The sequence below is a fragment of the Aethalodelphis obliquidens genome, unplaced genomic scaffold (genome assembly GCF_003676395.1).
Source record: "Aethalodelphis obliquidens isolate GAN/ISIS:26980383/991018 unplaced genomic scaffold, ASM367639v1 scaffold8, whole genome shotgun sequence".
Lineage (NCBI taxonomy): Eukaryota > Metazoa > Chordata > Mammalia > Artiodactyla > Delphinidae > Aethalodelphis > Aethalodelphis obliquidens.
The window spans coordinates 4,880,358-4,906,986 of record NW_020837952.1 but is presented as its reverse complement, the minus strand read 5'-3'; the positions used below and the strand labels follow the sequence as shown (position 1 = coordinate 4,906,986).

At 39.5% G+C, this 26,629-nt stretch overlaps 1 protein-coding gene across 8 annotated transcripts in view; it reads left to right on the top strand.

Annotated features, from left to right (window-relative positions):
* The window catches only part of ATF7 (activating transcription factor 7), a 95,013-nt gene that overhangs the window by 32,337 nt on the left and 36,047 nt on the right, over positions 1–26,629 (top strand). For 2 of the 8 annotated variants that reach the window (XM_027106456.1, XM_027106453.1), the window contains exon 2: positions 10,810–10,864. The exons of 5 other annotated variants lie outside the window; for them this stretch is intronic. The gene's annotated coding sequence lies outside the window, so the exon portion shown is untranslated. Of the gene's footprint in view, positions 1–10,809; positions 10,897–26,629 lie in introns of those variants that run through there. One more of the 8 variants, XM_027106454.1, reaches the window with a different exon arrangement.

Sequence of the window (26,629 nt, the reverse complement as noted above, 5' to 3'; positions counted from 1 at the left end):
TAAAAAATGAAAAGAAAAAGGCCCTACATTTTAATGCTGGCCTCAGTTACCTCATTTTTGTGTCTCTCTTCTCAAGCTTACTAACCAAAACAACAATAGCAACAAAAACAAAAAAATCTTTCACTACCATAAGTTATTTGACTCAAGTGAAAAGATTGTTGAGGTAATTTTAAAGATCTGGTGTGGTGTGTAGGTGGAGATAGCTGTATAATACCAGAGTGGGCAGATAGTATTACAGACATCTATCACTTCAGTTAGCATCATTTTTTTTACACAGTGGCAATCTGTGTGCATTAATTTTTTTTCACTGTGTTAATGTTTATAACTTCAGACATTTGTCGTTTTATTATACTTCAGTTTCAGGCATTTCTTAGGATTAAGGAAGAGACTGTAGTCCACTTAGACTGTATTTGGAGGGAACAATAGAAGTAATTACTCTAAAATTTTCAGGGGTCTAGATGTCTAAATATGTTCTATAAGGTACCATGTTAGGTTCAACAATTTAGCTATTCCCTCTTCAGCCTTTCCTTTTCTTCCCTTTTAATTTTTACCTAAATAATTGCAAAAGTGAAAAGGGGAGACTTTATTTCAGCATTATTTTACTTATATGCATTTGAAGCTACAGCCAGACAGGGCCTTATGGAGGCTTGTACTTTCAGTTATGCATGTGACTGCTCAGAGGAGAGTTGTGTGCACATATGTGGTAGCTCATGGCAGAGCGGTGGTTAAAGGTTTGAACATATTGTACCTTGTAGTCCTGAGGGAGGCATTTTGCTCCTCTGTAGACAGGAATCAGCTTGTCAGAGTCGAATGGCTTTTTGTTTTCTCTTTATCTAGTAAAATGCAGTGGGCTAAAAGCCTTTCTGGGAAGCAATTTCTTCCTACACCACATGAACAGAAGGTCATGGTTGCTGTCTCTGAAACAAAGGGGGGGAAGTGGTGATAGAAAAATCAGTGGCTAGGGCATAATTGGATTGGAGCTCTGTCAAAGAGACTACAGTTCTTGTTTAGAAGCTGGACTTTTCTGCTGTGCCATGCTTTTCTGTCTTATAGAAATATAAGAAATGAGTACTCTACTTCAGGCTTAATTTTTCAGGCTCTTTTTCTGAGCACTCTATGAGAATAAACTTGCAACAATCTATTTACTTTTACTTAGTGGTTTTCCAAAAAAATTTTAAGACTTTTTTTAGAGCAGTTTTAAGTTCACAGTAAAATTGAGAGGACAGTACAGAGATTCCCCATATACTCCCTGCCTCCACACAAACATAGCATTTACCATTATCAACATCCCCCACCAGAGTGGCACATTTGTTACAACTAATGAACCTACAATGATACATCATAATCACCCGAAGTCCACAACTTACCTTAGAGTTCACTCTTGGTGTTGTACATTTGATGGGTTTGGATAAATGTATAATGACATACAGTCATCATTACATTATCATACAGAGTATATTCACTTCCCTAAAAATCCTCGGTGCTCCACCTAGTCATCTTTCCTCCCCCCGACACCACTCCTGGCAACCACTGATCGTTTTACTATGTCCATAGCTATGCCTTTTCCAGAGAGCCATATAGTTGGAATCATACAGTATGTAGCCTTTTTCAGATTGCCATCTTTCACTTAACATGCATTTAAGGTTCCTTCATGTCTTTCCATGGCTTGATACCTCATTTCTTTTTAGCACTGAATAGTATTCCATTGTCTGGACGTACCACAGTTTATTTATCCATTTACCTACTGAAGGATATCTTGGTTGCTTCCAAGTTTTGGCAGTTATGGATAAAGCTGCTATAAAAATCCATGTGCAGGTTTTTGTGTGAACGTAAATTTTCAGCTCCTTTGGATAAATATCAAACTGCATGGTTGCTAGATCATATGGTAAGAATATGTTTATTTTTGTAAGAAACTGCCAAATTGTCTTATAGCTTGGCTCTACCATTTTTTCATTCCCACTGGCAATGAATTAAAGTTCCTGTTGCTTCACACCCTTGTCAGCATTTGGTGTTATCAGTGATCCAGAGTTTGGCCAATAGAATAGATGTGTAGTGGTATGTCGTTTTAATTTGCATTTCCCTGATGACATGATGTGCAGCATCTCTTTATATGTTTTTGTGCTATCTGTATATCTTTGGCAAGATGTCTGTTAAGGTCTTCGGCCTATTTTTTAATTGGGTTGTTTCCTTATTGTTGAGTTTTAAGAGTTTTTTATGTATTTTGGATAGCAGTCCTTTATCAAATGTGTCTTTTGCAAATACTTTTTCTCAGGCTATGGGTGACCTTCTCATTCTCTTGACATTGTCTTTCACAGAACACAAGTTTTTATTTAATGAAGTCCAGCTTATCAATTATTTCTTTTATTGATTATGCCTTTGTTGTTGTCTCTAAAGTCATTGCCAAACCTAAGATTACCTGGGTCTTTTCCTGTGTTATCTTCTGGGAGTTTTATAGTTTTGTGTTTCACATATATGTCTATGATCCATTTTGAGTTAGTTTTTGCAAAGGATTTAAAGTCTGTATCTAAATTCACTTTTTTGCATATGGATTTCTAGTTGTCCCAGCACTATTTGTTGAAAAGATTATCTTTGCTCCACTATATTGCTTTTGCTCCTTTAAAAAAAAAAAAGAGGTATAATTGACATATAACATTATATTAGTTTCAGGTGTACAACATAATGATTTGATATTTATATATACTGCAAAATGATCACCACAGTAAATCTAGTTAACATCCATCACCATACATAATTACAGAATTTTTTCTTATTTATTTATTTATTTATTTATTTGGCTGTGCCAGGTCTTAGTTGCGGCACGTGTGATCTTTGTTGCCGTGTGTGGGGTCTTCGTTGCAACGTGCAGGATCTTTAGTTGCGGCATGTGGGATCCAGTTCCCTGACCAGGGATCAAACCTGGGCCCCCTGCATTGGGAGCGTGGAGTCTTAGCCACTGGACCACCAGGGAAGTCCCAGAATTTTTTTCTTGTGATGAGAACTTTTACTTTCTTAGCAACTTTCAAATATGTAATATATTAACTGTAGTCACCATGCTGTACCTTTCATCCCCATGACTTATTTATTTTATAACTGAAAGTTTGTACCTTTTGACCCCCTTCACGCATTTGACCCCCTTAACCCACCCCCCCTCACCGTTGGTAACCACCAGTTTGTTCTCTGTAAGTTTGGTGGGCTTTTGTTTTGTTTTAAGATTCCACATATGACTGGCCCTCTGTATCCATGGATACAGATTAGTGTTGTTCCACATCTTTTCATGTATCATTTGGCCATCTGTATGTCTTCTTTGGAAAAATATCTATTCAGATCTTCTGACATTTTTAAATTGAATTGTGTGGGGTTTTGCTTTTGAGTTGTATGAGTTCTTTATATATTTTGGATATTAACTCCTTATCAGATATATGATTTGTAAATATTTTCTCCTATTCAGTAGCTTGCCTTTTCATTCTGTGGATGATTTTCTTTGTTGTGCAGAAGCTTTTTAGTTTGATATAGTCCCACTTGTTTATTTTTGCTTTTGCTGCCTTTGCTTTTGATGTCAGATCCAAAAAAAGTCACCAGTATGGATGTCAGGGAGCTTACTGCCTATGTTTTTTCCTAAAGAGTTTTATGGTTTCAGGTCTTACATTCAAGTTTTTAATTCATTTTGAGTTAATATTTGTATGTGGTAGAAGATAGTGGTCCAGTTTTATTCTTTTGCATGTGGTTGTCCCGTTTTTCCCAACACCATTTATGGAGGAGACTGTCCTTTCCCCCATTGTATAGTCTTGTAATAAATTAATTAACCATATATGCAGGCGTTTATTTTGGGCTCTCTTTCATTGATATATGTGTGTGTTTTTATGCCAATACCATACTATTTTGATTACTGTAGCTTTGTACTATAGTTTGAAATCAGGGAGCATGATGCTCCAGCTTTGTTCTTTCTCAAGATTGCATTGGCTATTCGGGGTCTTTTGTGAATTTTAGGAATGTTTGTTCTTTTTGTGAAAAAATGCTATTGGAATTTTGATAGGGATTGCATTGAACCTGTATATTGCTTTGGGTAGTATGGGCATTTTAACAATATTAATTCTTCCAGTCCATGAGCATGAATATCTTTCCATTTATTTGTGTCTTCTTCAGTTTCTTTTGTCAGTGTCTTAGAGTTTTCAGTGTACAGACCTTTCACTTTTGTGGTGAAATTTATTCCTAGGTATTTTACTGTTTTTGATGTGATTATAAATGGGATTGTTTTCTTAATTTCTCTTTATGATAGTTCATTATTAGTGTATAGAAATGCAATAGACTTTTTGTGTATAGATTTTGTGTCCTGAAACTTTGCTGAATTCACTTATTCTAAAAATTTTTTGGTGGTCTTTGGGTTTTCTGTGTATCATCTGCAAATAATGACAGGTTTGCTTCTTCCTTTTCAATTTGGGTGCCTTTTATTTCTTTTTCTTGCCTAATTGTTCTGGCTAGGACTTGCAGTACTATGTTGAATAAAAGTGGCAAGAGTGGGCATCCTTGTCTTGTTCCTCTTAGAGGAAAAGCTTTTGGCTTTTCATTGTTCAGTATGGTGTTAGCTGTGGGCTTGCCATGTATAGCCTTTATTATGTTGAGGTATGTTCCCTCTATACTCACTTTGTTGAGAATTTTTATCATAATGGTTGTTGAATTTTGTCAAATGCTTTTTCTGCATCTAATGAGATGATCAAACACTTTTTTTTTAAATATTTATTTATTTATTTGGTTGCATGGGGTCTTAGTTGCGGCACGCATGTGGGATCTAGTTCCCCGGCCAGGGATTGAACCCAGGCCCCCTGCATTGGGAGCATGGAGTCTTAACCACTGTGCCACCAGGGAAGTCCCATCGAATGCATTTTATCCTTCATTTGGTAAATGTGGTGTATCACATTGAATGATTTGGGTGTTGAACTATCCTTGCATCCCTGGAATAAACCCCACTTGATCATGGTATATGATCTCTTTAAAGTATTGTTGAATTCTGTTACTATTTTGTTCAGGATTTTTGCATCTAAGTTTATCAGGGATATTGGCCCATAATTTTCTTTTCTTGTGGTGTCCTTGACTGGTTTTGGTATCAGGGTAATGCTGGCCTTGTAAAATGAGTTTGGAAGTATTCCCTCCTCTTTTATTTTTTGGAAGTTTGAGGATTGGTATTAATTCTTCTTTGAATGTTTGGTAGAATTCACCAATGAAGCCATCTGGTGCTGGACTTTTGTTTGTTGGGAGGTTTTTGATTACTGATTCAGTCTCCTTATTGGTAAACAGTCTGTTAATATTTTCTATTTCTTCATGACTCGGTCTTGGAAGGTTGTATGTTTTTAGGAATTTATCCATTTCTTTTAGGTTGTCCAATTTGTTGACTTATAATTGTTTGTAGTAGTCTCTTATGATACTTTGTATTTCTGAGGTACCAGTTGGAATGTCTCTTTCATTTCTGTGGTGTTTTTTTGTTTTGGTTTTTTGCTTTTCTTGTTTTTTTGCTTTTGTCCTCTTTCTCTTGGTGATTTCTGTGGGTTTTTTTTTTTTTTTTTTTTTTTTTGCGGTATGCAGGCCTCTCACGCTGTGGCCTCCCCCGCTGCAGAGCACAGGCTCCGGACACGCAGGCCCAGCGGCCATGGCTCATGGGCCCAGCTGCTCCGCAGCATGTGGGATCCTCCCGGACCGGGGCATGAACCTGCGTCCCCTGCATCGGCAGGTGGACTCCCAACCACTGCGCCACCAGGGAAGCCCTGTGGGGTTTTTTTGTTTGTTTGTTTTGGTTTTTTGCTTTTCCTGTTTTTTTTGTTTTTGGTCCTCTTTTTCTTGGTGGTTTGTCAATTTTGTTTATCTTTTCAAAGAACCAGCTCTTGGTTTCATGATCTTTTCTATTGTCTTTGTAGTCTCTAATTCTTTTATATAAATATATTTATTTGTTTGTTTGGTTTTGGCTGCATTGGGTCTTCATTGCTGCACGTGGGCTTTCTCTGGTTGTGGCAAGTGGGGGCTACTTTTCGTTGCGGTGCACGGGCTCTAGGCACGTGGGCTCAGTAGTTGTGGCTTGCGGGCTCTAGAGCACAGGCTCAGTAGTTGTGGCGCACGGGCTTAGTTGTTCCACGGCATGTGAGATCTTCCCAAACCAGGGCTCGAACCTGCGTGCCCTGCATTGGCAGGCAGATTCTTAACCACTGCGCCACCAAGGACATCCCTCTAATTCATTTATTTCTGGTCTGATCTTTGTTATTTCTTTCTTTCTCCTAACTTAGGGCCTCGTTTGTTCTTCTTTTTCAGTTCCTTGAACTGTAAAGTTAAGTTGTTTATTTGAGATTTTTCTTGTTTCTTGAGGTAGGTATTTATTTTTCTTAGCTTCCCTCTTAGAACTGATTTTGCTACATCCCATAAGTTTTGGTATCTTACATTTCCATTTTCATTTGTCTCAAGGTATTTTTTTATGTATCTTTCAAGTTCTTCATTTTTAACCCATTAGTTGTTCAGTAGCATGTCTCATTTCCACATATTTGTGAATTTTCCAGTTTTCTAGTTTCATACCACTGTGGTCAGAAAAGATGCTTGATATGATTTCAGTATTAAATTTATTAAGACTTGTTTTGTGGCCTAACGTGTGGTCTATCCTGGAGAATATTCCATGTGCACTTGAGAAGAATGTGTGCCTTTGTTCCTTTGTTAAATATCAGTTGACTATATTTATATGGGTCTATCTCTGGACTTTCTATTCTGTCCTGTTGATCTTTTAATCTGTTCTTTCACCAATACTACATTGTCTTGATTACCCATAGCTTTATAGTATATCTTGGAGTTGGGTAGTGTCAGTCTATCAACATTGTTCTTCTTCAGTATTGTGTTGGCTATTCTGGGTCTTTTGCCTCTCCGTATAAACTTTAGAATCAGTTTGTTAACATCCACAATAACTTGCTGGGATTTTGATTGGGATTGCATTAAATCTATAGATCAAGTTGCGAAGAAATGACATCTTGACAATAAATACCCATTTATTCTTCTTTGATTTCTCTCATCAGAGTTTTATAATTTTCCTCATGTAGATCTTTTACATATTTTGTTAGATTTACACCTAAGTATTTCATTTTCGGAGGTACTAATGTAAATGGCATCGTGTTTTTAATTTCAAATTCCACTTGCTTATTGCTGGTATATAGTAAAACAGTTGACATTCATATATTAACCTTGTATCCTGAAACTTTGCTATAATTGTTTATTCTGGGAGTTTTTTGTTATTTCTTTCGGATTTTCTACATAGATGATCATGTCATCTGCGAACAGTTTTCTTTCTTCCTTCCCAATCTTTATGACTTTTATTTCCTTTTCTTATCTTATTTCATTAGCTAGGATATCCAGTACAGTGCTGAAAAGGAGTGGTGAGAGTGGGGGACATCATTGCCTTGTTCTTGATCTTAGCAGGAAAGCTTTGAGTTTTTCACCATTAAGTATAATGTTTACTGTAGGTATTCTGTAGGTGTTCTTTATCAAGTTAATGAAGTTCCCATATATTCTTAGTTTGCTGAGAGTTTTTATCATGAATGGGTGTAGGATTTTGTCAGATGCTTTTTCTTTACCTATTGATATGATCATGTGATTTTTCTTCTTTAGCCTGCTGATGTGATGGATTACATTGATTAATTTTTGAATGTTGAACAAGCCTTGCATACTTGAGATAAATCCCACTTGGTTGTGGTTTATAATTCTTTTTATACATTGTTGGATTTGATTTACTAACATTTTGTTGAGGATTTTTGCATCCATGTTCATGACAGAGAATGGTCTGTAGTCATCTTTTCTTGTAATGTCTTTCTCTGGTTTGGGTATTAGAGTAATGCTGGCCTCACGGAATAAGTTAGGAAATATTCTCTCTGCTTCTATACTCTAGAGGAGATTGTAGAGAATTGGTATAATTTATTCCTTAAATGTTTGCTAGAATTCACCAGTGGACCATCTGGACCTTTCTGTTTTGGAAGATTGTTAATTATTGAGTCAATTTATTTAATAGATATAGACCTATTCAGATTGTCCATTTCTTCTTCTGTGAGTTTTAGCAGATTGTGTCTTTTAAGGAATTGGCCCATTTCATCTAGGTTATCAAGTTTGTGGGCATAGAGTTGTTCATAATAGTCCTTTATTATCCTTTTAACATCCATGTAATCTGGAGTGGTGTCCCTCTTTCATATCTGATACTAATAATTTGTGTCTTCTCTCTTTTCTTTTTTTTTTTAATATTATCTTTATTTTCCTTTATCATGACTTCCCCAATTCTTATAAAGCTGGTTTCTCCCTACCATGTAGTCTCATAACATGTCCAGATTTCATTAGGTTGTACTTAATTTTTTTTTCTTTTGGCTGCGTTGGGTCTTAGTTGCGGCATGCAGGATCTTTGTTGAGGCATGCAGGATCTTTCACTGCAGCACTCAGGCTTCTCTGTAGTTGTGGCGCATGGGCTTCTCTCTAGTTGTGGCGTGCGGGTTTTCTCTTCTCTTGTTGTGGTGCACAGGCTCCAGAGCGTGTGAGCTCTGTTGTGGCATGCGGGTTTCAGAGTGCATGGACTCTGTAGTTTGCATCACGCAGGCTCTGTAGTTTGCGTCACGCAGGCTCTCTAGTTGAGGCACTGAGCTCAATAGTTGCAGTGCACAGGCTTAGTTGCCCCATGGCATGTGGGATCTTAGTTCCCTGACCAGGGATTGAACCCACGTCCCCTGCACTGTAAGGTGGATTCTTTACCACTGGACCACCAGAGAACTCCCTTTCTTTCTTTTCTTAGTTAGCTTATCCAAAGGTATATCAACTTTATTGATCTTTTCAAAGAATCAGGTTTTGGTTTTATTGATTTCCTGTTTTTAATTTCATTGATTTCTGTTCTAATTTTTATTATTAATTTTCTTCTGCTTACTTTGGCTTTAATTTGCTTTTCTTTTTTATGTCCATTGTCATCTGAGAGCAGACATTGTATGATTTCCATTCTCTTAAATTTGTTAAGGTGTGTTATATGGCCTCAAGTGAGGTCTGTCTTAGTGAATGTTCCTTCCATGTGAACTTGAGAAGAATGTGTAATCTGCTATTCTTGGATGAAGTATTCTATAGATGTCAATTATATTCAGTTGATTGATGGTGCTGTTGAGTTCAACTATGTCCTTACTGATTTTCTGCCTGCTGGATCTGTCCATTTCTGATAGAGGAATGTCAAAGTCTCCAACTATAATAGTGGATTCATCTATTTCTCCTAGCAGTTCTATCAGTTTTGGTCTCATGTATTTTGACATTCTGTTGTTAGGCACATGTATATTAAGGATATATTTGTCTTTTTGGAGTATTTATCCCTTTATCTTTATGTAATATTTCTTTATCCCTGATGACTTTCCTTGCTCTGAAGACTGCTCTGTCTGAAATTACTACTGAAATAGCTACTCCCCTTTCCTTTTTTTTTTTTGCGGTATGCGGGCCTATCACTGCTGTGGCCTCTCCTGTTGCGGAGCACAGGCTCCAGATGCGCAGGCTCAGCGGCCATGGCTCATGGGCCCAGCCGCTCCGCGGCATGTGGGATCCTCCTGGACCGGGGCACGAACCCGTGTCCCCTGCATTGGCAGGGGGACTCTCAACCACTGCGCCACCAGGGAAGCCCTCCCCTTTCTTTTGATTAGTGTTACCATGGTATATCTTTTTGCATCCCCTTACTTTTATTCTATACATGTCTTTATATTTAAAGTGTGTTTCCTATAAACAACATATAGTTGGGTCTTGTTTTTTGATCCACTCTGATCATCTCTTTTAATTGGTGTATTTAGACTATTGACATTTAAAGTTATTATTGATAGTTGGTTTAATATCTACCATATTCGTTACGCTCACAGTTCAGGAGGCCAGAAGTCCGGAATCAAGGTGCAGGCAGAGCCATGCTCCCTCTGGAGGCTCTCAGGAGAATCCTTTCCTTACCTCTTCCAGCTTCTGGTGGCTTCCAACAATTTTTGGCTTGTGGCCACATCACTCCAATCTCTGATTCTGCCTTCACATCACCTTCTTCTTTGCCTCTCTCTTATAAGGGTACTTGTGATGGCATTGAGGGCCCAACTGTATAGTCTAGGATAACCTCTTCATCTCAAAACCCTTAATTTAGTCATCATATAAGGTAACATTCATAGGTTCTAGGAATTAGAACATGGGCATATCTTTGAGAACTGTTATGGGTTGAATTGTGCACCCATATTTACATGTTGAAATCTTAGTCCCAAGTACCTCAGAATGTGACCTTATTTGGAAAGAGGATCATAGACGTAATTAGTTGATATGAGGTCATACTGGAGTAGGGTAGGCCCCTAATCCAGTATAACTGGTGTCCTTATAAAAAGAGGAAACAGGACACAGACGTACACCCAGGGAATAAAGATTGGAGTTATGCTGCCACAAGCCAAGGAAGACCAAAGATTGCTGGCAAACCACCAGAAGCTAGGAGAGAAACATGGGACAGATTCTCCTTCACATCCTTCAGAGGGAACCAGCCCTGCTGACATCTTGATTTTAAACTCTGGCCTCCAGAATTATGAGACAATAAATTTCTGTTGTTTAAGACCCCAGGGTTGTGGTACTTTGTCAGCTCTAGCAAACTAGTATAGGAGCTGTTATTGACCTACCACACTATGGTTGAAATTAGCAGTTTGCTATAGTGAGTTGTTACCAAGAAGTAGGGACTAGGAGTACCACAGTCTACCTAGATCTTCCCTGACCCCTATCGGTGTGCTTGATGGTTTTTATATTTATCCTTTCTCTCCTCTCTTCTCCTAACAGATGGGCCTGTTGTAATGTGATATGACGGTTAATAGGATCCCATTACCACCTGCTGGTTTGTCTCCATTCTGATATAATGGGGGGAAGGTAGGGGAGTGGGGGTTCTATGTAACTGGATCAATTTATCATTTTAGACAACAATCAAAAATTGACTATTGGTTTTCACAAATGTCTCTAGTGAGAGACTTAGTGTACACAGAGGATCCATTGTTAAAATCAAGGCATTTCCTATTGTGTATTTTTCCAGGTACCTCCAAACTTGAGTAAGCCTGGGGACACGTTTCCAAAAACTAGTCCATGAATAATTTTCTCAATTCATTCAGAGCTTCTTTAGCTTTTGTGGGTTCAATTTAATAAAAAAATATTTGAATATCTGCAATGTGCTAGACACCATGCTAGATACTGTGACAGAAAGATGGATAAGACATCAACAGATTCATTGTCTCATAGGGAAAGCAGACACATAAAAATGTAATTGCTTGTAATATGATAAATGTAATAATATAAGTATTTGCAAGTATTGAGAGGTCTATTAGACATCAGGGAAGGTTTCATGGAGGAAATGATGCTTTAACTGGTTTTGAAAGGTAAATAGAAATTTGCCAGACAGAGAAGGTGGAGAAGAACATTCCACACATAAGAGAACAGCAGATACAAAAGAATGAAACAGCATAGCATGTTCAGAGAAACTGCAGATACCTTTATGTTGCTGGAGCATAAATTTTGGTGGAGAGCAGCAAGAGGTGAGGCTGGAGAGGTTAGCCAGGGCAGTTTCCCCAGTATTTGATGTTGTTGCTATATTAGATCACTATGAAAGTCAAGGAGCATGTGGATAAGTGTTACTGTTAGGCAGCATAGATTCCATTCTTTTCCCCTGCCTGCCTGTGTTCTTTTATTATAGACTTCTATTCAGTGGCCAACATTCTAAAATATATCTCTAATGGCTAAAAAGCAAACATCCAAATTTAATGAGTTTGCCATTTGCCTGGTTTTATTTCAGAACTTTCCAAGTTAGACACAAAGATAAATCAGCCGAATATGTCAACAAATCAGGGTAAGAAGTTTTTTCTGCATTAAATTAAGGTGACAAGGCAGAATCAGTATACCCTGTATAAGCTTCTGGTTTATTCTAGAGACTGCCAAACCATTTGAGTCTTGTCTTTGCCCATTTCTTCATCAGCCTGTAACCTCTTCTATGGTTCCTAAGGCTCTGGGCACTTAAGATTTGATAGCTTGCTTAAAACAAAAGTGTATTGCTGCATTTTGAAATTATTTTAGAGTGAGTGAGTGTAATCTTGCAAGCTTGCCCCAACAATCTAAGCACTCAGTTTTGGAGACCGAGATCTCTCTCTCCTTCTCCTGTCCCCTCTGTCTTTCTCTCTCCGTCGCTCTCTCTCTTCCCCAGCTTTAATTTTTCTTTTGGCTTAACTGTTACAGTAGTAAATTGTATACGCCCTTACAAGGCAGGGTTTTAGTTATTGTATGCTCTGTACTGTGACTCATATATGCTCTGCTCAGTTTGTTGAAAGCATTCAGAATCTCCTGTATTATCAAGAAGTGTTTAGAATATTCTTTTTCCGTAATGAAATTTTCAGCAGCCCAAGAGAAAAACACAGTGTAGTAGATTTTCCTAACTTTAATGGTTATGGTCCACACTGTTCACAATGCATGCTTGTCCTTCCCACCCATATGTGAGATCCAGGGATGACATCGCTTACTGTGTAGGAAATTAGACGATAAAAGTATTTGATGTTCTTTGGGACTTCCCCGGTGGAGCAGTGGTTAAGAATCTGCCTGCCAATGCAGGGGACATGGGATTCAATCCCTGGTCCAGGAAGATCCCACTTGCCACGGAGCAACTAAGCCCATGTGCCACAACTGCTGAGCCTGAGCTCTAGAACCCGTGAGCCACAACTGCTGAGCCTGTGCTGTAGGACCAACATGCTGCAACTCCTGAAACCCACACGCCTAGAGCCCGTGTTCCGCAAAAACAGAAGCCACCTCAATTAGAAGCCCACGCACCACAACGAAGAGTAGCCCCCACTTGCCACGACTAGAGAAAGCCCATGTGCAACAACGAAGACCCAACACAGCCAAAAAATAATTAATTAATTAAAAAAACAAAACAACAAAAAAAGTACTTGATGTTTTTCAAGGGCTCATTATATCTTAATAAGAATTTGGGAAGAGAGATGAGATTGAAAAATATAAGTCTGTAATTTCAACAAGAACTTAATAGGACTGTGTGATAATCATTTTGACCCAAAAAGAAGTTTCCTTGCTTTGTTAAGAACTAAAGTTGTCCCTTTGGGAACTTTAATGGTACCCCAACTAAGTGGCTACATCTGGAAAGTAGAATACTAAAAGGTCTACCATTAGGCAAGAGCTATGGAGAAAGCAATTAACCATGTAACTGACAGGGGACCAAGCCCTGCTGAATTGTCCCTGGGATTTCTCTGCTCCTAGGCACACTGGTCCTTTAAAGTTTGTTGAGCATTTAATCCATCCAAGTAAGTAGCGAGCAGCTAAAGAAAGATAATGGATCTGTTGTTGTTAATTCTTTAGCATAGTTCCCAAGAGTGCCCTGGCATTTAGTAAAGAACCAGCTATTAGGTACTGAGGGAGAGGGGCAGCCAGGAATGAGAAAAGATGTCCTTCTGCCTGAAACTCCATACCTTAGTGAAGAGTGATCTTTAACTACTTCAGTTTCAAGAGCAGCATGATAGGGTGCCTCTCCTACTGTTTTGTCCTTCCCAACTCAGACACTATATAGCTATTGTTTTTAAGGAGCCCTGAGGCAAAAATTGATGATGAGATAGAATAATTTATTTGGTATACTATGTGAAAATGAAAATGGAATTCCACATTAGGGTACAATTGATAAGTATTCTTAAAGGTATAGAACGAGATATTTTATTGCATATTCCATATCCACGTTCCTTACATAGAAAATGAGGAAAAATCTATATCCTGAAAACCATGATGTACTGGTTAGGAATGGTTTCAGCTACAAGTACCTAACGGTAGCTTAAAACTTCATGAACACCTGTAACACAAGTCTAAGAATTAAGACTGAGCAATTAAGCAAGGTTATTGAGGAGTTCCTACTTCTCTGTTCTGCCATTTTTAGCTATTTTACCTTTTAGTCTCAAGTGTGTTGCCTCACTGTCAGAGGATGAGGAAGAAAAAAGGAGTAGCACCAGGAATTTTCTTCTTCTAGCTTTAAGGAAGCAAATGCCATTCCCAGAAGTGCAGTCTTCTGCCCCAATCCCCAGTGGATTTCTGTGTCTCATTGGCCTGAACTGTGTGGTGGCTTTAATCTTAGCTGCATGGGAAACTGGAAAAATGAGTATCTGGCTTTTCAGCCTTTATAATGGGAGGCAAGCAAGGGAGAAGGGTTGGGAATGAGGGTTGGGTTTAGAAACTAATAGTGTCTTTCCCAAACCTCTTCCATTTCTGTTCCCACCCCCACCCCACCCCCACCTTCCCCCAAGCAATCTAATATGCAAGGCATTAATTGACAACAGTCATTTCAGGACCAGAGAGGCCTGATAAGCCATACAGATTTCCAGTTTTAAAGCCACTGGACACAGAATTTAGTTTATGGCCTTACTGAAAAAAGTCACACGAAAATAGTATTAAAAAGAGAGAGGGAGGACTTACCTGGTGGCGCAGCGGTTGAGAGTCCGCCTGCCGATACAGGGGACACGGCTTCCAGCCCTGGTCCGGGAAGATCCCACATGCTGCAGAGCAGCTAAGCCCGTGTGCCACAACTACTGAGCCTGTGCTGTAGAGCCTGTGAGCCACAACTGCTGAGCCTGTGTGCTACAACTACTGAAGCCTGCAGGCCTAGAGCCTGTGCTCCACAACAAGAGAAGCCAATGCAACGAGAAGCCTGTGCACCACAACGAGAAGCCTGTGCACCACAACGAAGAGTAGCCCCTGCTCGCTGCAACTAGAGAAAGCCCGCGTGCAGCAATGAAGACCCAATGCAGCCATAAATAAATAAATAAATTTAATAATAAAAAGAGAGAGAGGGATTCTGGGAAGGTGGCAGAGTAGAAAGGATCAAGAATCTGTTTCCCCACATAGACAATTGCACTGGCAGAATCTGTCTGATGTTAACTATTTTGGAAATTTGGAGTCTGTTGAAGGCTTGCAACTTCTAGGGGAAGAATTGGAGGGTAAATTGTGGTTAATTTCAGTCAATTTCAGCTCAGCATAGTAGCAGCTACCCATCACCCCACCCTCAGCCAGTGCCAAGCATCTGTGCATGTGTTCCTAGAGCAGTTTGCACACAGCATGTGGGGGAGCTAGGGTCAAAAAGGTCCTTTCCTCTAAGTAGCAGAGATCTATGCTCTGGGTGCTGATTGTTGCTTCTGATCACAGAGGTATAGACAGGTAGCCATTTTGTTGAACCTCTTCACATTGTTACAAGCCCCTGGCTGAAGTGACTTCTAGGGGATTTAAAGGTCCTGTGCCCTTTTTCTCCCCTTCATTTTTCACTTTTTTCCCCTTTTGGAAGCCAGACATTAAAGTCAAGGACATTCAAAAACAGCCACATATATGGGGAAAATTAGGAAGTGACTGTGCATACCTAGGGAAAGTGTCAGAAAAGACCTAAGAAGGCATTAAATTTACACCTCATGCTGATCCTTGGCACAGAGACCCTACAACAATCATAAAAACAAAAACAATATCAAAAATCAGCAAATTCTGCAGAAGGGAGAAAGAATATGATTTCCAGAGTTGTTTTATTAGATTGAAATGACTGGTGTTCAACAAAAAACTGCAAGGCGTACAAAGCAACAGCAAAGTATGGCCCATTCAAAGGATAAAAAAAAAATGGGGCTTCCCTGGTGGCGCAGTGGTTGAGAGTCCGCCTGCCGATGCAGGGGACACGGGTTCGTGCCCCAGTCCGGGAAGATCCCACATGCCGCGGAGCGGCTGGGCCCATGAGCCATGGCCGCTGAGCCTGTGCGTCCGGAGCCTGTGCTCCACAACAGGAGAGGCCATGGCAGTGAGAGGCCCGCATACCGCAAAAAAAAAAAAATCAACATAAACTGTCCCTGAGAAAGGCCTCATGACAGATTTGCTAGACAAAGACTTTAAAACACCTGTCTTAAATCTCAAAGAACTAAAGGAAGATGTAGAGAAAGTCAAGAAAACAATGTATGAACAAAACATAAATATCAATAAAGAGATAGAAAACCTAAAAAATTCTGGAGCTGAAAATTCAGTTACTGAAATGATAAATTCACTAGAGGGATTCAAAGGCAGATTTGAGCAGGCGGAAGAAAGAATCAGTGAACTTGAAAATAGGAGTTTGGGGAATTCCCTGGCAGTCCAGTGGTTAGGACTCAGTCCTTTCACTGCCAGGGCCCAGGTTTGATCCCTGGTTGGGGAAGTAAGACCCCGCAAGCTGTGCAGCGAGGCCAAAAAAAAACAAAAAGAAAAGAAAAGAAAATAGGCATTTGGAAATTATCAAGTGTGAAGAACAGAAAGTGAATACTGACAAGAAGCAAGCAAAGCCTGAGGGACCTGTGGGATACCATCAGGCAGACAAATATATGCATTGTTGGAGTTCCAGAAGTACAGGGAAGGAGGCAGGGAGGGAATAGAGAAAGAGAGAAGAAGGGGCAGAGAGAAAAATTGAGGAAATAATGTCTGAACAATTCCCAAATTTGGTGAAAGACATAACTATAAACATCCAGAAAGCTCATACTCCTGGGGCCTTCCCTGGTGGTCCAGTGGTTAAGACTTTGCCTTTCAATGCAGAGGGTGTGGGTTCGATCCCTGGTCGGGGAGCTAAGATCCCACGTGCCTCAGGGCCAAAAAACCCAAAACAGAAGCAATATTATAACACATTCAATAAAGACTTAAAAAATTTTTTTAAAAACCCCTCAAATTCCAAGGAAGAAGAACTCAGAGACCCACATCAAAACACATTATAACAAACTTTCAAAGGCCAAAAACAAAGAAAGAATCTTGAGAGCAGCAAGAGAGAAGTGAATCATCACATACAAGGAATCATCAATAAGATTATAAGTAGACTTCTGATCAGAAACTTTGGAGGCCAGAAAACAGTTGACCAAACATATGCAAAGTGCTAAAAAAAAAAAACTGTCAACCAAGAATCCTATATCCAGCAAAGCTGCCCTTCAAAAGTGAGAGAGAAATTAAGACATTCCCAGAGAGGTAAAAGCTGAGGGAGTTCGTGACTGCTAGACCTGCCCTGCAAGAAATGCTGGAGGGAGTCTTGAAAAGTGAAATGAAAGTATACTAGACAGTAACTCAAAGCTGTGGGGAAAAATAAGAATCTCAAGAAAGGTAAATACATGGGCAACTATAAAGCTAATATTATTACTGTAAGAATGAATGACTTGTAATTGTACTTTTTGTTTCCTACATGATTTAAGACAGTAATACATTTAAGGAAAAAAATTTATATTGTAAAAGCTAGTATTACTGTAACTTTGGTTTGTCACTTCAAATATTGTTTTTCATGTAATTTAAGAGATTAATGCATTTAAAAAATTATTTATGTTTTGGAGTCCACAATGTATAAAGTTATAATTTTGTGACATCAGCAGCTGAAAGGGGTAGGCAGAGAACTGTAAAGGAGCAGAGTTTTTGTATGTTACTGAAGTTAAGATGGTATACATTCAAATTAGAGTATTAAAACTTTAGTATATTAAATGTAATCCCCATGGTAACCACAAAGAAAATAGTTGTAGAATATACACAAAAGGAAATGAGAAAGAAATTTAGACTTTTCACTACAAAAACTCAACACAAAAGAAGACAGTAATGCAAGAAATGAGGGGCAACAAAGCTATAAGGCATATGGAAGGCAAACAGCACAATGACAGAAGTAAGTTCCTCCTTATTAGTAATTACTTCAAATGTAAATGGATTAAACTCTCCACTCAAAAGACAGAGATTGACAGAATGGATAAAAACACATGATCCAAAAAAGAATGCAGTATTGCCATTTGCAGCAACATGGATGAACCTAGAGAACATCATGCGAAGTGAAATAAGCCAGACAGAGAAAGACAAATATTATATGATATCAGTTATATGTGGAATCTAAAAAATAATGCAAATGAATCTTTATAAAACAGAAACAGACTCACAGACCTAGAAAATAAACTTATGGTTACCAAAGGAAATGGAGGCATAAATTAGGAGTATGGGATTAACAGATACACACTACTGTATATAAAATAGATAAGCAATAAGGATTTACTGTATAACACAGGAAACAATATTCAATATCTTATAATAACCTATCATTGAAAATAATGTGAAAAAATATATATGTATAACTGAATCACTTTGCTGTACACCAGAAACTAATGCAGTATTGTAAATCAACTACACTTTAATAAAAACAAAACAAAACAAAATACCCTATATGATCCAACTGTATGCTGTCTACAAGAGACTTACTTGAGACCCAAAGACACAAACAGGTTGCAAGTGAATGGATAGGAACTTCCCTGGTGGTCCAGTGGGTAAGACTTTGTGCTTCCAATGCAGGGGGGCAAGGTTCAATCGCTGGTCAGGGAACTAGATGCTGCATGCATGCCACAACTGAGTTCTCATGCCACAACTAAGAAGTCCACAACTAAGAGTTCACATGCCACAACTAAGAAGTCCGTGTGCTGCGACAAAGATCCCACATGCTGCAACTAAGACTCAGTGCAGCCAAAATAAAAATAAATAAATAAATATTTTTTTAAAGTGAATGGATGAAAAAAGATGCTCCATGCAAATAGTATCCAAAAGAGCAGAGTGGTGGCTCTACTAACACCAGAATAAATAGATTTTAGATCAAAATAGGTTACAAGAGACAAAGAAGGACATTATATATTAATGAAAGTTTCAGTGCAGTAAGAAGATGTATCAACTATGTATAAGACTCTTAGAAGAAAAATAGGACAAAATCTTCATGATATTGGATTTGACAGTGATTTCTTGGATATAACACCAGAGGAGCAAGTAAGAGAAAAAAATAGGTCGGATTTTATTAAAATTAAAACATTTTTGTACATTTAAAGACAATGTCCACAGAGTAAAAAGGCAACCTACGGAATGGGAGAAAATGTTTGCAAGTCATATATTGGATACAGGATTAATACCCAGAATGTTTAGAGAATTTCTAAAACTCAGCAACAGCAAAAAAACAACCTGATAAAAAAATAGGCGAGGGACTTCCCTGGTGGCGCAGTGGTTAAGAATCCGCCTGCCATGCAGCGGACGTGGGTTTGAGCCCTGGTCCAGCAAGATCCCACATGCCGTGGAGCAACTAAGCCCGTGCGCCACAACAACTGAGCCTGCATTCTAGAGCCCACGAGCCACAACTTCTGAGCCCGCATGCCACAACTACTGAAGCCCACACTCTACAACAAGAAAAGCCACTGCAATGAGAAGCCTGCACACTGCAATGAAGAGTAGCCCCTGCTTGACGCAACTAAAGAAAGCTCATGCACAGCAACGCAGACCCAACACAGCCATAAATAAATAAATAAATAATTTTTTAAAAAAATAGGCGAAAACGTTGAATAGACATTTCTCCAAAGAAGATATACAAGTAGCCAACCAGCACATGAAAAAATGCTCAATCTCACTCATCATTAGGGAAATGCAAATCAAAACTACAATACTACTTCACACCCATTAGAATGGTTACTTAAAAAAAAAAAAAAACAGATGATAACTAGTGTTGGCAAGAATATGGAGAAATTGGAACTCTTCTGCCCTGTTGGTGGGAATGTAAGATGGTACAGCCAATGAGGAAAACAGTATGACAGTTCCTCAAAAAATTAAAAATAGGGTTACTATATGATCCAGCAATTCCACTTTTGGGTATATACCCAAAAGAACTGAAAGCAGAGATGTTTGTACAACTGTATTCATAGCATTATTCGCAATATCTAAAATGCAAAAGCAACCCAAGTGTCCACTACTGATAAATGAACAAAAAAATGTGGAATATACATACAGTGGGCTATCATGCAGCCTTAAAAAGGAAATTCTGCAATATGCTACAACGTGGAGGAACCTTGAAGATGTGCTGAGTGAAATAAGTCACAAAAAGACAAATACTGTATGATTTCACTCATATGAGGTGCTTAGAGTAGTCAGAATGATAAGGACAGAAAGTATAATGGTGGTGCCAAGGAATGGGGGGAGGGGAGAATGGGGAGTTATCGTCTAATGGGTATAGAGTTTCAGTTCTACAAAATAGAGTTGGAGACTTCCCTGGTGGTGCAGTGGTTGAGAATCTGCCTGCCAATGCAGGGAACATGGGTTCGAGCCCTGGTCCGGCAAGATTCCATATGCCTCGGAGCAGCTAAGCCCGTGTGCCACAACTATTGAGCCTACGCTTCAGAGCCTACGCTTTAGAGCCTGCAAGCCACAACTACTGAGCCCACATGCCACAACTACTGAAGCCCATGTACCTAGAGCCCGTGCTCCGCAACAAGAGAAGCCACCACAGTGAGAAGCCCACGCACCGCAACGAAGAGTAGCCCCCGCTCGCCGCAACTAGAGAAAGCCCGCACACAGCAATGAAGACCCAACACAGCCAAAAAATAAATTAAAAAAAAGCAAAAGAGTTATGGGGGATGGATGGTGGTGATGGTTGCCAACAATATGAATGTATTTAATACCACTGAACTGTACATTTAAAACGGTTTATATGGTAAATTTTGTGTTATGTATATTTTACCACAATAAAAAAATAAAAAGAGAGCAAGAGGAGGAGCAGAAAAGATTTATACTTACTGCTTTCCTGTGATACTAGGGAATCCCACGGAAGTTGAGATGACCAGGACTTTCTAAGTACATTGAAACCTGAAGTAAAATTATATTTTTCAACCCCATAATAAACAAGATTCATAAATAAAACTAAAATACCTATTTTTCCTCAGTTAAACTGACAAGAAATTATATTTGCCACCCTCTTTTCTACACTGCCCAATCCCTGTTGGAGTTGGCCTGTATGACCTTTGGAGCTTGTTTCCTTTCTGCTGTGATTTATTAGGCAAAAGATACCACCCATGGGGCTCATGATTTTTCACATTTGTCATAAACAGGAGGAGGGAACAGGAACGAAAATAAAATGAGTGATTGGGTGTGGCTGAGTGTTTAAAACTTCTGCTACTTAGAGGAATAGTTGCATCATTGGTCTGTATGTTATGGAATAATGCATTAATGTTAGTCCCAGATCCTAACAGTGAAGATCCAGCAATTCAGTGTTGACTGTGGGTTTGAATATCATTTTTCCACTCCCCAACCCCCAACTGGTTTGTTGATTTGATTGTAATATACCTTTTCCTCTTGTCAGATTCTCCAGGGTAAACTTTGTAAACAGAGGAATCCAGTTCTTGACATGGCTTGACTCCTGTGGGATGCTGATATTCTGCCCAGTAAAATTCAAGTAATTGAGATCCTAAAAGAAAATGCTTAAAAGGATGTGGTTAAAATTACCACTAGTGGTTTGGGGAGTGAAGAAGGAAAAGGTTGCTGTTGATGAATTGACATTTTTTGCACAGAGCATTTTAGTTGGTAATAAAGTTCAGCAATGGACTCAGATACCCAAAGAAAGTAAATTGACTCACAAGACATGGCACCAGTATCCTTTCATACAACAGCAATATAACTCCAGTGTACTGAAAGTGTCCTAAGTGCCTTTCTGTAATAAAGGGAATCTGGTGTCTAACAAAACAGTGGGAAGGATACACTGATTCTCACTTATTTGCATGATGAAATATACTTTGGAAGTGGAGATGGAAAGGGATCAGATCATTCTGAAAGTGTGCCCTGTTAAAGGTCTTAGAATCTAAAGGTGATAAAGCTTTTCAACAGTTTTTCTCATACCACTATATAAAACTTGACCTAATCACTTAAAAAGGAATTTATTGAGCGCCTATTGTGTGCTCTCCACGGGGTTAAGCCCCAACATGGGGTTGGTGGGGAAGGTAAGGAATAAGTGTAGGGGAACTCCTTGGCGGTCCAGTGGTTAGGACTCGGCGGTATTACTGCCGGGGCCGGATTCAATCCCTGGTTGGGGAACTAAGATTACAAAAGCCACATGTCATGGCCATAAAAAAAAAAAAAAAAAAAGGTGTAAGTGTAGGATACATTTTTAACCCTCTGGTAGTTTATAGTTTAAAGGATAAAACTATATCCTTTATAGTGAGACCATGTAGACTAGAATTCTAAATTATATGGTGCAGATTGTTCAGAGTACCATACAAGTTCAGGAAAGATAGACTACTGAAAATTAGAGAAGCTTTCAAAAAGCAATTGGATTTCAGCTGGACCTTGGAAAGTTGTAGTACTTGGATAAACTGAGGGGAGAGAGGAAGGCATGTCTAAGAATAGGGCGATTGTGTGGAAGCACAAAATTGAAAACAGGTGGATTTTGCAGATCAGTAGAGACTGACCTGGATAGAAAGTGTTAGTGGAAAAATAGGAGAAAATAAAGTTATAAAAATACAAGAGGACCAGGGACTTCCCTGGTGGCGCAGTGGCTAAGAACTACCTGCCAGTGCAGAGGACACAGGTTCAAGCCCTGGTCTGGGAAGATCCCACATGCCACGGAGCAACTAAGCCTGTGCAGCACAACTACTGAGCCTGCACTCTAGAGTCCACAAGCCACAACTACTGAGCATGTGTGCTGCAACTACTGAAGCCCACACGCCTAGAGCCCGTGCTCTGCCACAGGAGAAGCCACTGCAATGAGAAGCCTGCGCACCTCATGAAAAGTAGCCCCCGCTCGCCACAACTAGAGAAAGCCCGCACGCAGCAACGAAGACCCAACGCAGCCAAAAATAAATAAAATATTAAATTATTTTTAAAAAATCATTTACAAAAAATACAAGAGGACCAGAAAACTAATAGATTTTACATTGCTTTAAAATCTCCTTTGGAAATGATTTCAGCCCCCCCCCCCCCCCGTCAAGAAATTCTTCCCAATGATTTAAATCCCCTTTGCTGCCATTTTGATCTTTTCCTGTTGTCTTAATTTTTGAAATTCTATTTGTTTCTTATTCTAAGCTCCTCCCATTAGGGTATTCTTGGTCCCCACTGGGCCCAGCCTTTAGTTCCATAGGAAAGAGCTGGTGTTTACAATATCAACTCTCCTTTTGAATGTTGATGATGAAAATACTCCTACCATTGTACACATGGATAAGAGTTTTATAAGTTGGGGATGCTTTGTAGCCCTTTAATGAGATATGCTAGTTGGCATTTATTCAACAGCTGTTTATTAAGCACCCACTATGTGCAGGTACTGTTCTAAGTGCTTGGAATACTTCCACGAGCAAACATATGAGGATTCTTGCCCTTGAGGGGCATATATTCTATCAGATGGCTTCTCTGCTAGACCAACTATCAAATAATGTCTCTCCTCTCAAAATTCCTTCTTTTTACAAGGGACTGATTTAGTCAGCTGCCAGAATCTTCTAAGACACTCAAACAGCCTTCCCCAAGCAGAAAATTCCTCAATCCACAGACAAAGAAATTTACCTTAGGTACAATTTGGTGGGGTTTTCCCCCTCCCTTTAGTTTATACTCCTTCATTCCCCTGACAACATTTTCTCTTAGAATATTTTGAGAAGAAGTTTCCTGTTCTTATTTTTCCTCTGTAAATTACCTTGCTCACACATGCAGCCTATGAGCTGCTGCTGCTGTGGTTGTATTTATTTGTTGAACAATCCTGTACTTTGAAATGATTCATTCAAGAGCCATGAAGCATTCAAAGCAGGATGTGTGACTCATTTCGTAAACAGCAGCATCTTGAAGTAGAAAGCAGGAGCCTAAGATTGACTAAGGTACAAACGAAAGTTATGTTGGATTGAGGTATGTGTATTTAGTCCCTTCCCTTCTCCCTTTCCCCACTTTCCCAAATATAAATGATGCATTGGGAATAGAAGCTCTGCAGTGAGGGTGAGAAGCCTTATTAAGACTGTTGCTGATCTCCCAGTTTCTTCTTTCAGGATATGTGATCAGCTGAAGTGATTAAATAGTGTTCAAAAAAAGGTCAGCTATTCTTGCCACCCTACTCAGCACCAAGATCACTGTATTCTATAGCTTTCTACCTATAGTTCTCAGTTTTCTCCCGCTTTTTCAAACTATTTTCTTTCATCAGAATATGCCCAAGTGTAGATACTGTAATAAAAGAAAGCTATTCTGTCCATGAAGCGCTGCCAGACCCACAAAGTTTGGAGAAGAGAGTAGTTAGGTTTCAGCATAAGTGACTTTCAGACTATCATAAATATAAACTCAGTTGCCTGATAGTTTAGGCATTCAGGGCTCATTTCCTAATAACTAAAGAGTTCTGATTTGTCTCCTTCCCCCAGCCTACTCTTCTAAAACAAGGAAAGGGACGTGAATTAATCATAGGTCAGGATATAAGAGCATTTTTAAATGTGAGACAAATCCACATGGAAACTGGAGCTGTGGTGGCCAAAAACAACATTTCAGGAATGAATTTGGCTCGGGGTTGAGTGCATACTGCACAGAGATTTCATTAGTCACAAAACTTTACCAAGGATTTAGTTGAAACTACTACATTTCTGATGCCCATATGCTTGTGCTTGGCTCAGAGTCAAAAGACAAACATTTAGCTTTAGTTTGGCCTGAGCTCTCATTTGCCCTGAGCCTTCTCTTCAATTCTGTTTAGTGTTGCTGTTTCAGAAAGCTTCTGGGAGACTAGTCTTAACGGGATTAGGAAAAGAACTCTAAGCACTGACTTATTTAGAATTATTCTACAAAGAAAAACTAATTTTTACTACAATACCGGTCTGCCTTGAGATTTAAAAAGGGGAAGAGGAGAGAACTAACTGAATACATGCTGTATGCCAGGTACTAAGTGTTTTATATAATTATTTCATTTAAAAGCTTAAGAAAAGTGGGGTATGAGGGGGCCTTCTGGGGTGCCCGAGATATTTCATCTCTCGATCTGGGTTGTAATTACACCAGCATGTACTTATATAAAAATTCATTGAGCTGTATACTTGAGATTTTTTACAGTTTGTATACATTATACATCAACTTTCTAAAAATTAAAAAATTTAAGGCTTCAGGGACTTCCCTGGTGGTGCAGTGGTTAAGAATCCACCTGCCAATGCAAGGGACACGGGTTCGAGCCCTGGTCCGGGAAGATCACACATGCTGCAGAGCAGCTAAGCCTGTGCAGCACAACTATTGAGCCTGCGCTCTAGAGCCCATGAGCCGCAACTACTGAAGCCCGCACGCCTAGAGCCCGTGCTCCGCAACAAGAGAAGCCACCGCAGTGAGAGAAGCCCGCGCACGGCACGAAGAGTAGCCCCCGCTTGCCACAACTAGAGAAAGCCTGTACACAGCAACGAAGACCCAACACAGCCAAAAATAAATAAATAAAATAAATTTAAAAAAAAATTTAAGGCTTCATTCATTGACATGTATTCCTGATTTCCAGTTCACACCATGCTTGTTCTTCAAGCCATTCCTAACTTTACTTGTCTCTGCTTATTTTGTCAGTTTGCTAGTAGGTAGGATTCCAGTTTCTTTTCTTTTTTTTCATTAATTAATTTATTATTTATTTATTTGTTTTGGCTGCGTTGGGTCTTCATTGCCGCGCGCGGACTTTTCTCTCTGGTTGTGGCGAGCGGGGGCTACTCTTCATTGCGGTGTGTGTGCTTCTCATTGCGGTGGCATCTCTTGTTGTGAGCACGGGCTCTAGGCACGTGGACTTCAGTAGTTGTGGTGCACCGGCTCAGTAGTTGCGACCTGCGGGCTCTAGAGCACAGCCTCAGAAGTTGTGGCGCACAGGCTTAGTTGCTCCGCGGCATGTGGGATCTTCCCGGACCAAGGATCGAACCTGTGTCCCCTGCATTGGCAGGCGGACTCTTAACCACTGCACCACCAGGGAAGTCCCAGGGTTCCAGTTTCTCATCACAGCAGGATGGGTGAGAATGAAACTTCCTAGAAATGGAAACTTTTTATCAAAACTGTACTTTCACTGCCCATCCTAATACTAATACCACTTTTCAGATTGACTTCCTCATAGTCCTGATATTCCATTTTATGCTTCTTAACATTTCTTAAACTAAGAAACTTTCCTTTCTTGATTTTTTTTTCCCTCCATTGGGGAGTAAAATTCAGAAGTAGCCAAAATTGTTTTGATTTGCTTTTTCTGTTTCCTCCTTGCTACTAACAAGGCAGTGCATGAGAATTCCATTTAGTCTTTTCTCCCAATTACAAACAGTACCTTCTGTCTCCATCTTCCTAATTTCCCTATCCTAAGTATTTGCAGATCAGTAGTACGTCAGCCATTTTATGAAATGAGGTTGGGAGTTTTCTGCCTGTGTTTTTTTCCTTCCAAGTTTCAGATCCAAAAACATGTGTTGGCAGTTTGGCAAGAGAAACTAAAAAACAGCCCTTTTTTTGGTTTGTTTGTTTCTTTCTTTCCCTGTTATCTTGTAGCAAGGTTTCTCAGCAGAGACACAAATGACATTTTGGGTCAGATAATTTTTTGTTTTGGAGAGCTGGCCAGTGCATTATAGGATATATATCAGCATCCCAGGCCTCAACCCTCTAGAGTTCGGTAACATCCCCCAGGTTGTGACAAGCAAATATTTCTCCAAACATTGCCAAATGTCGGGGGCAGAGTTGCCCCTTGTTGAGAACCACTGCCGTATAGTATAAACTGTATTTAGAAAAAATGTGTGTGTGGGGAAAAAATCAAGTTTGGGGAATTCCGTGGCGGTCCAGTGGTTAGGACTCCACACTTTCACTGCTGAGGGCCTGGGTTCAATCCCTG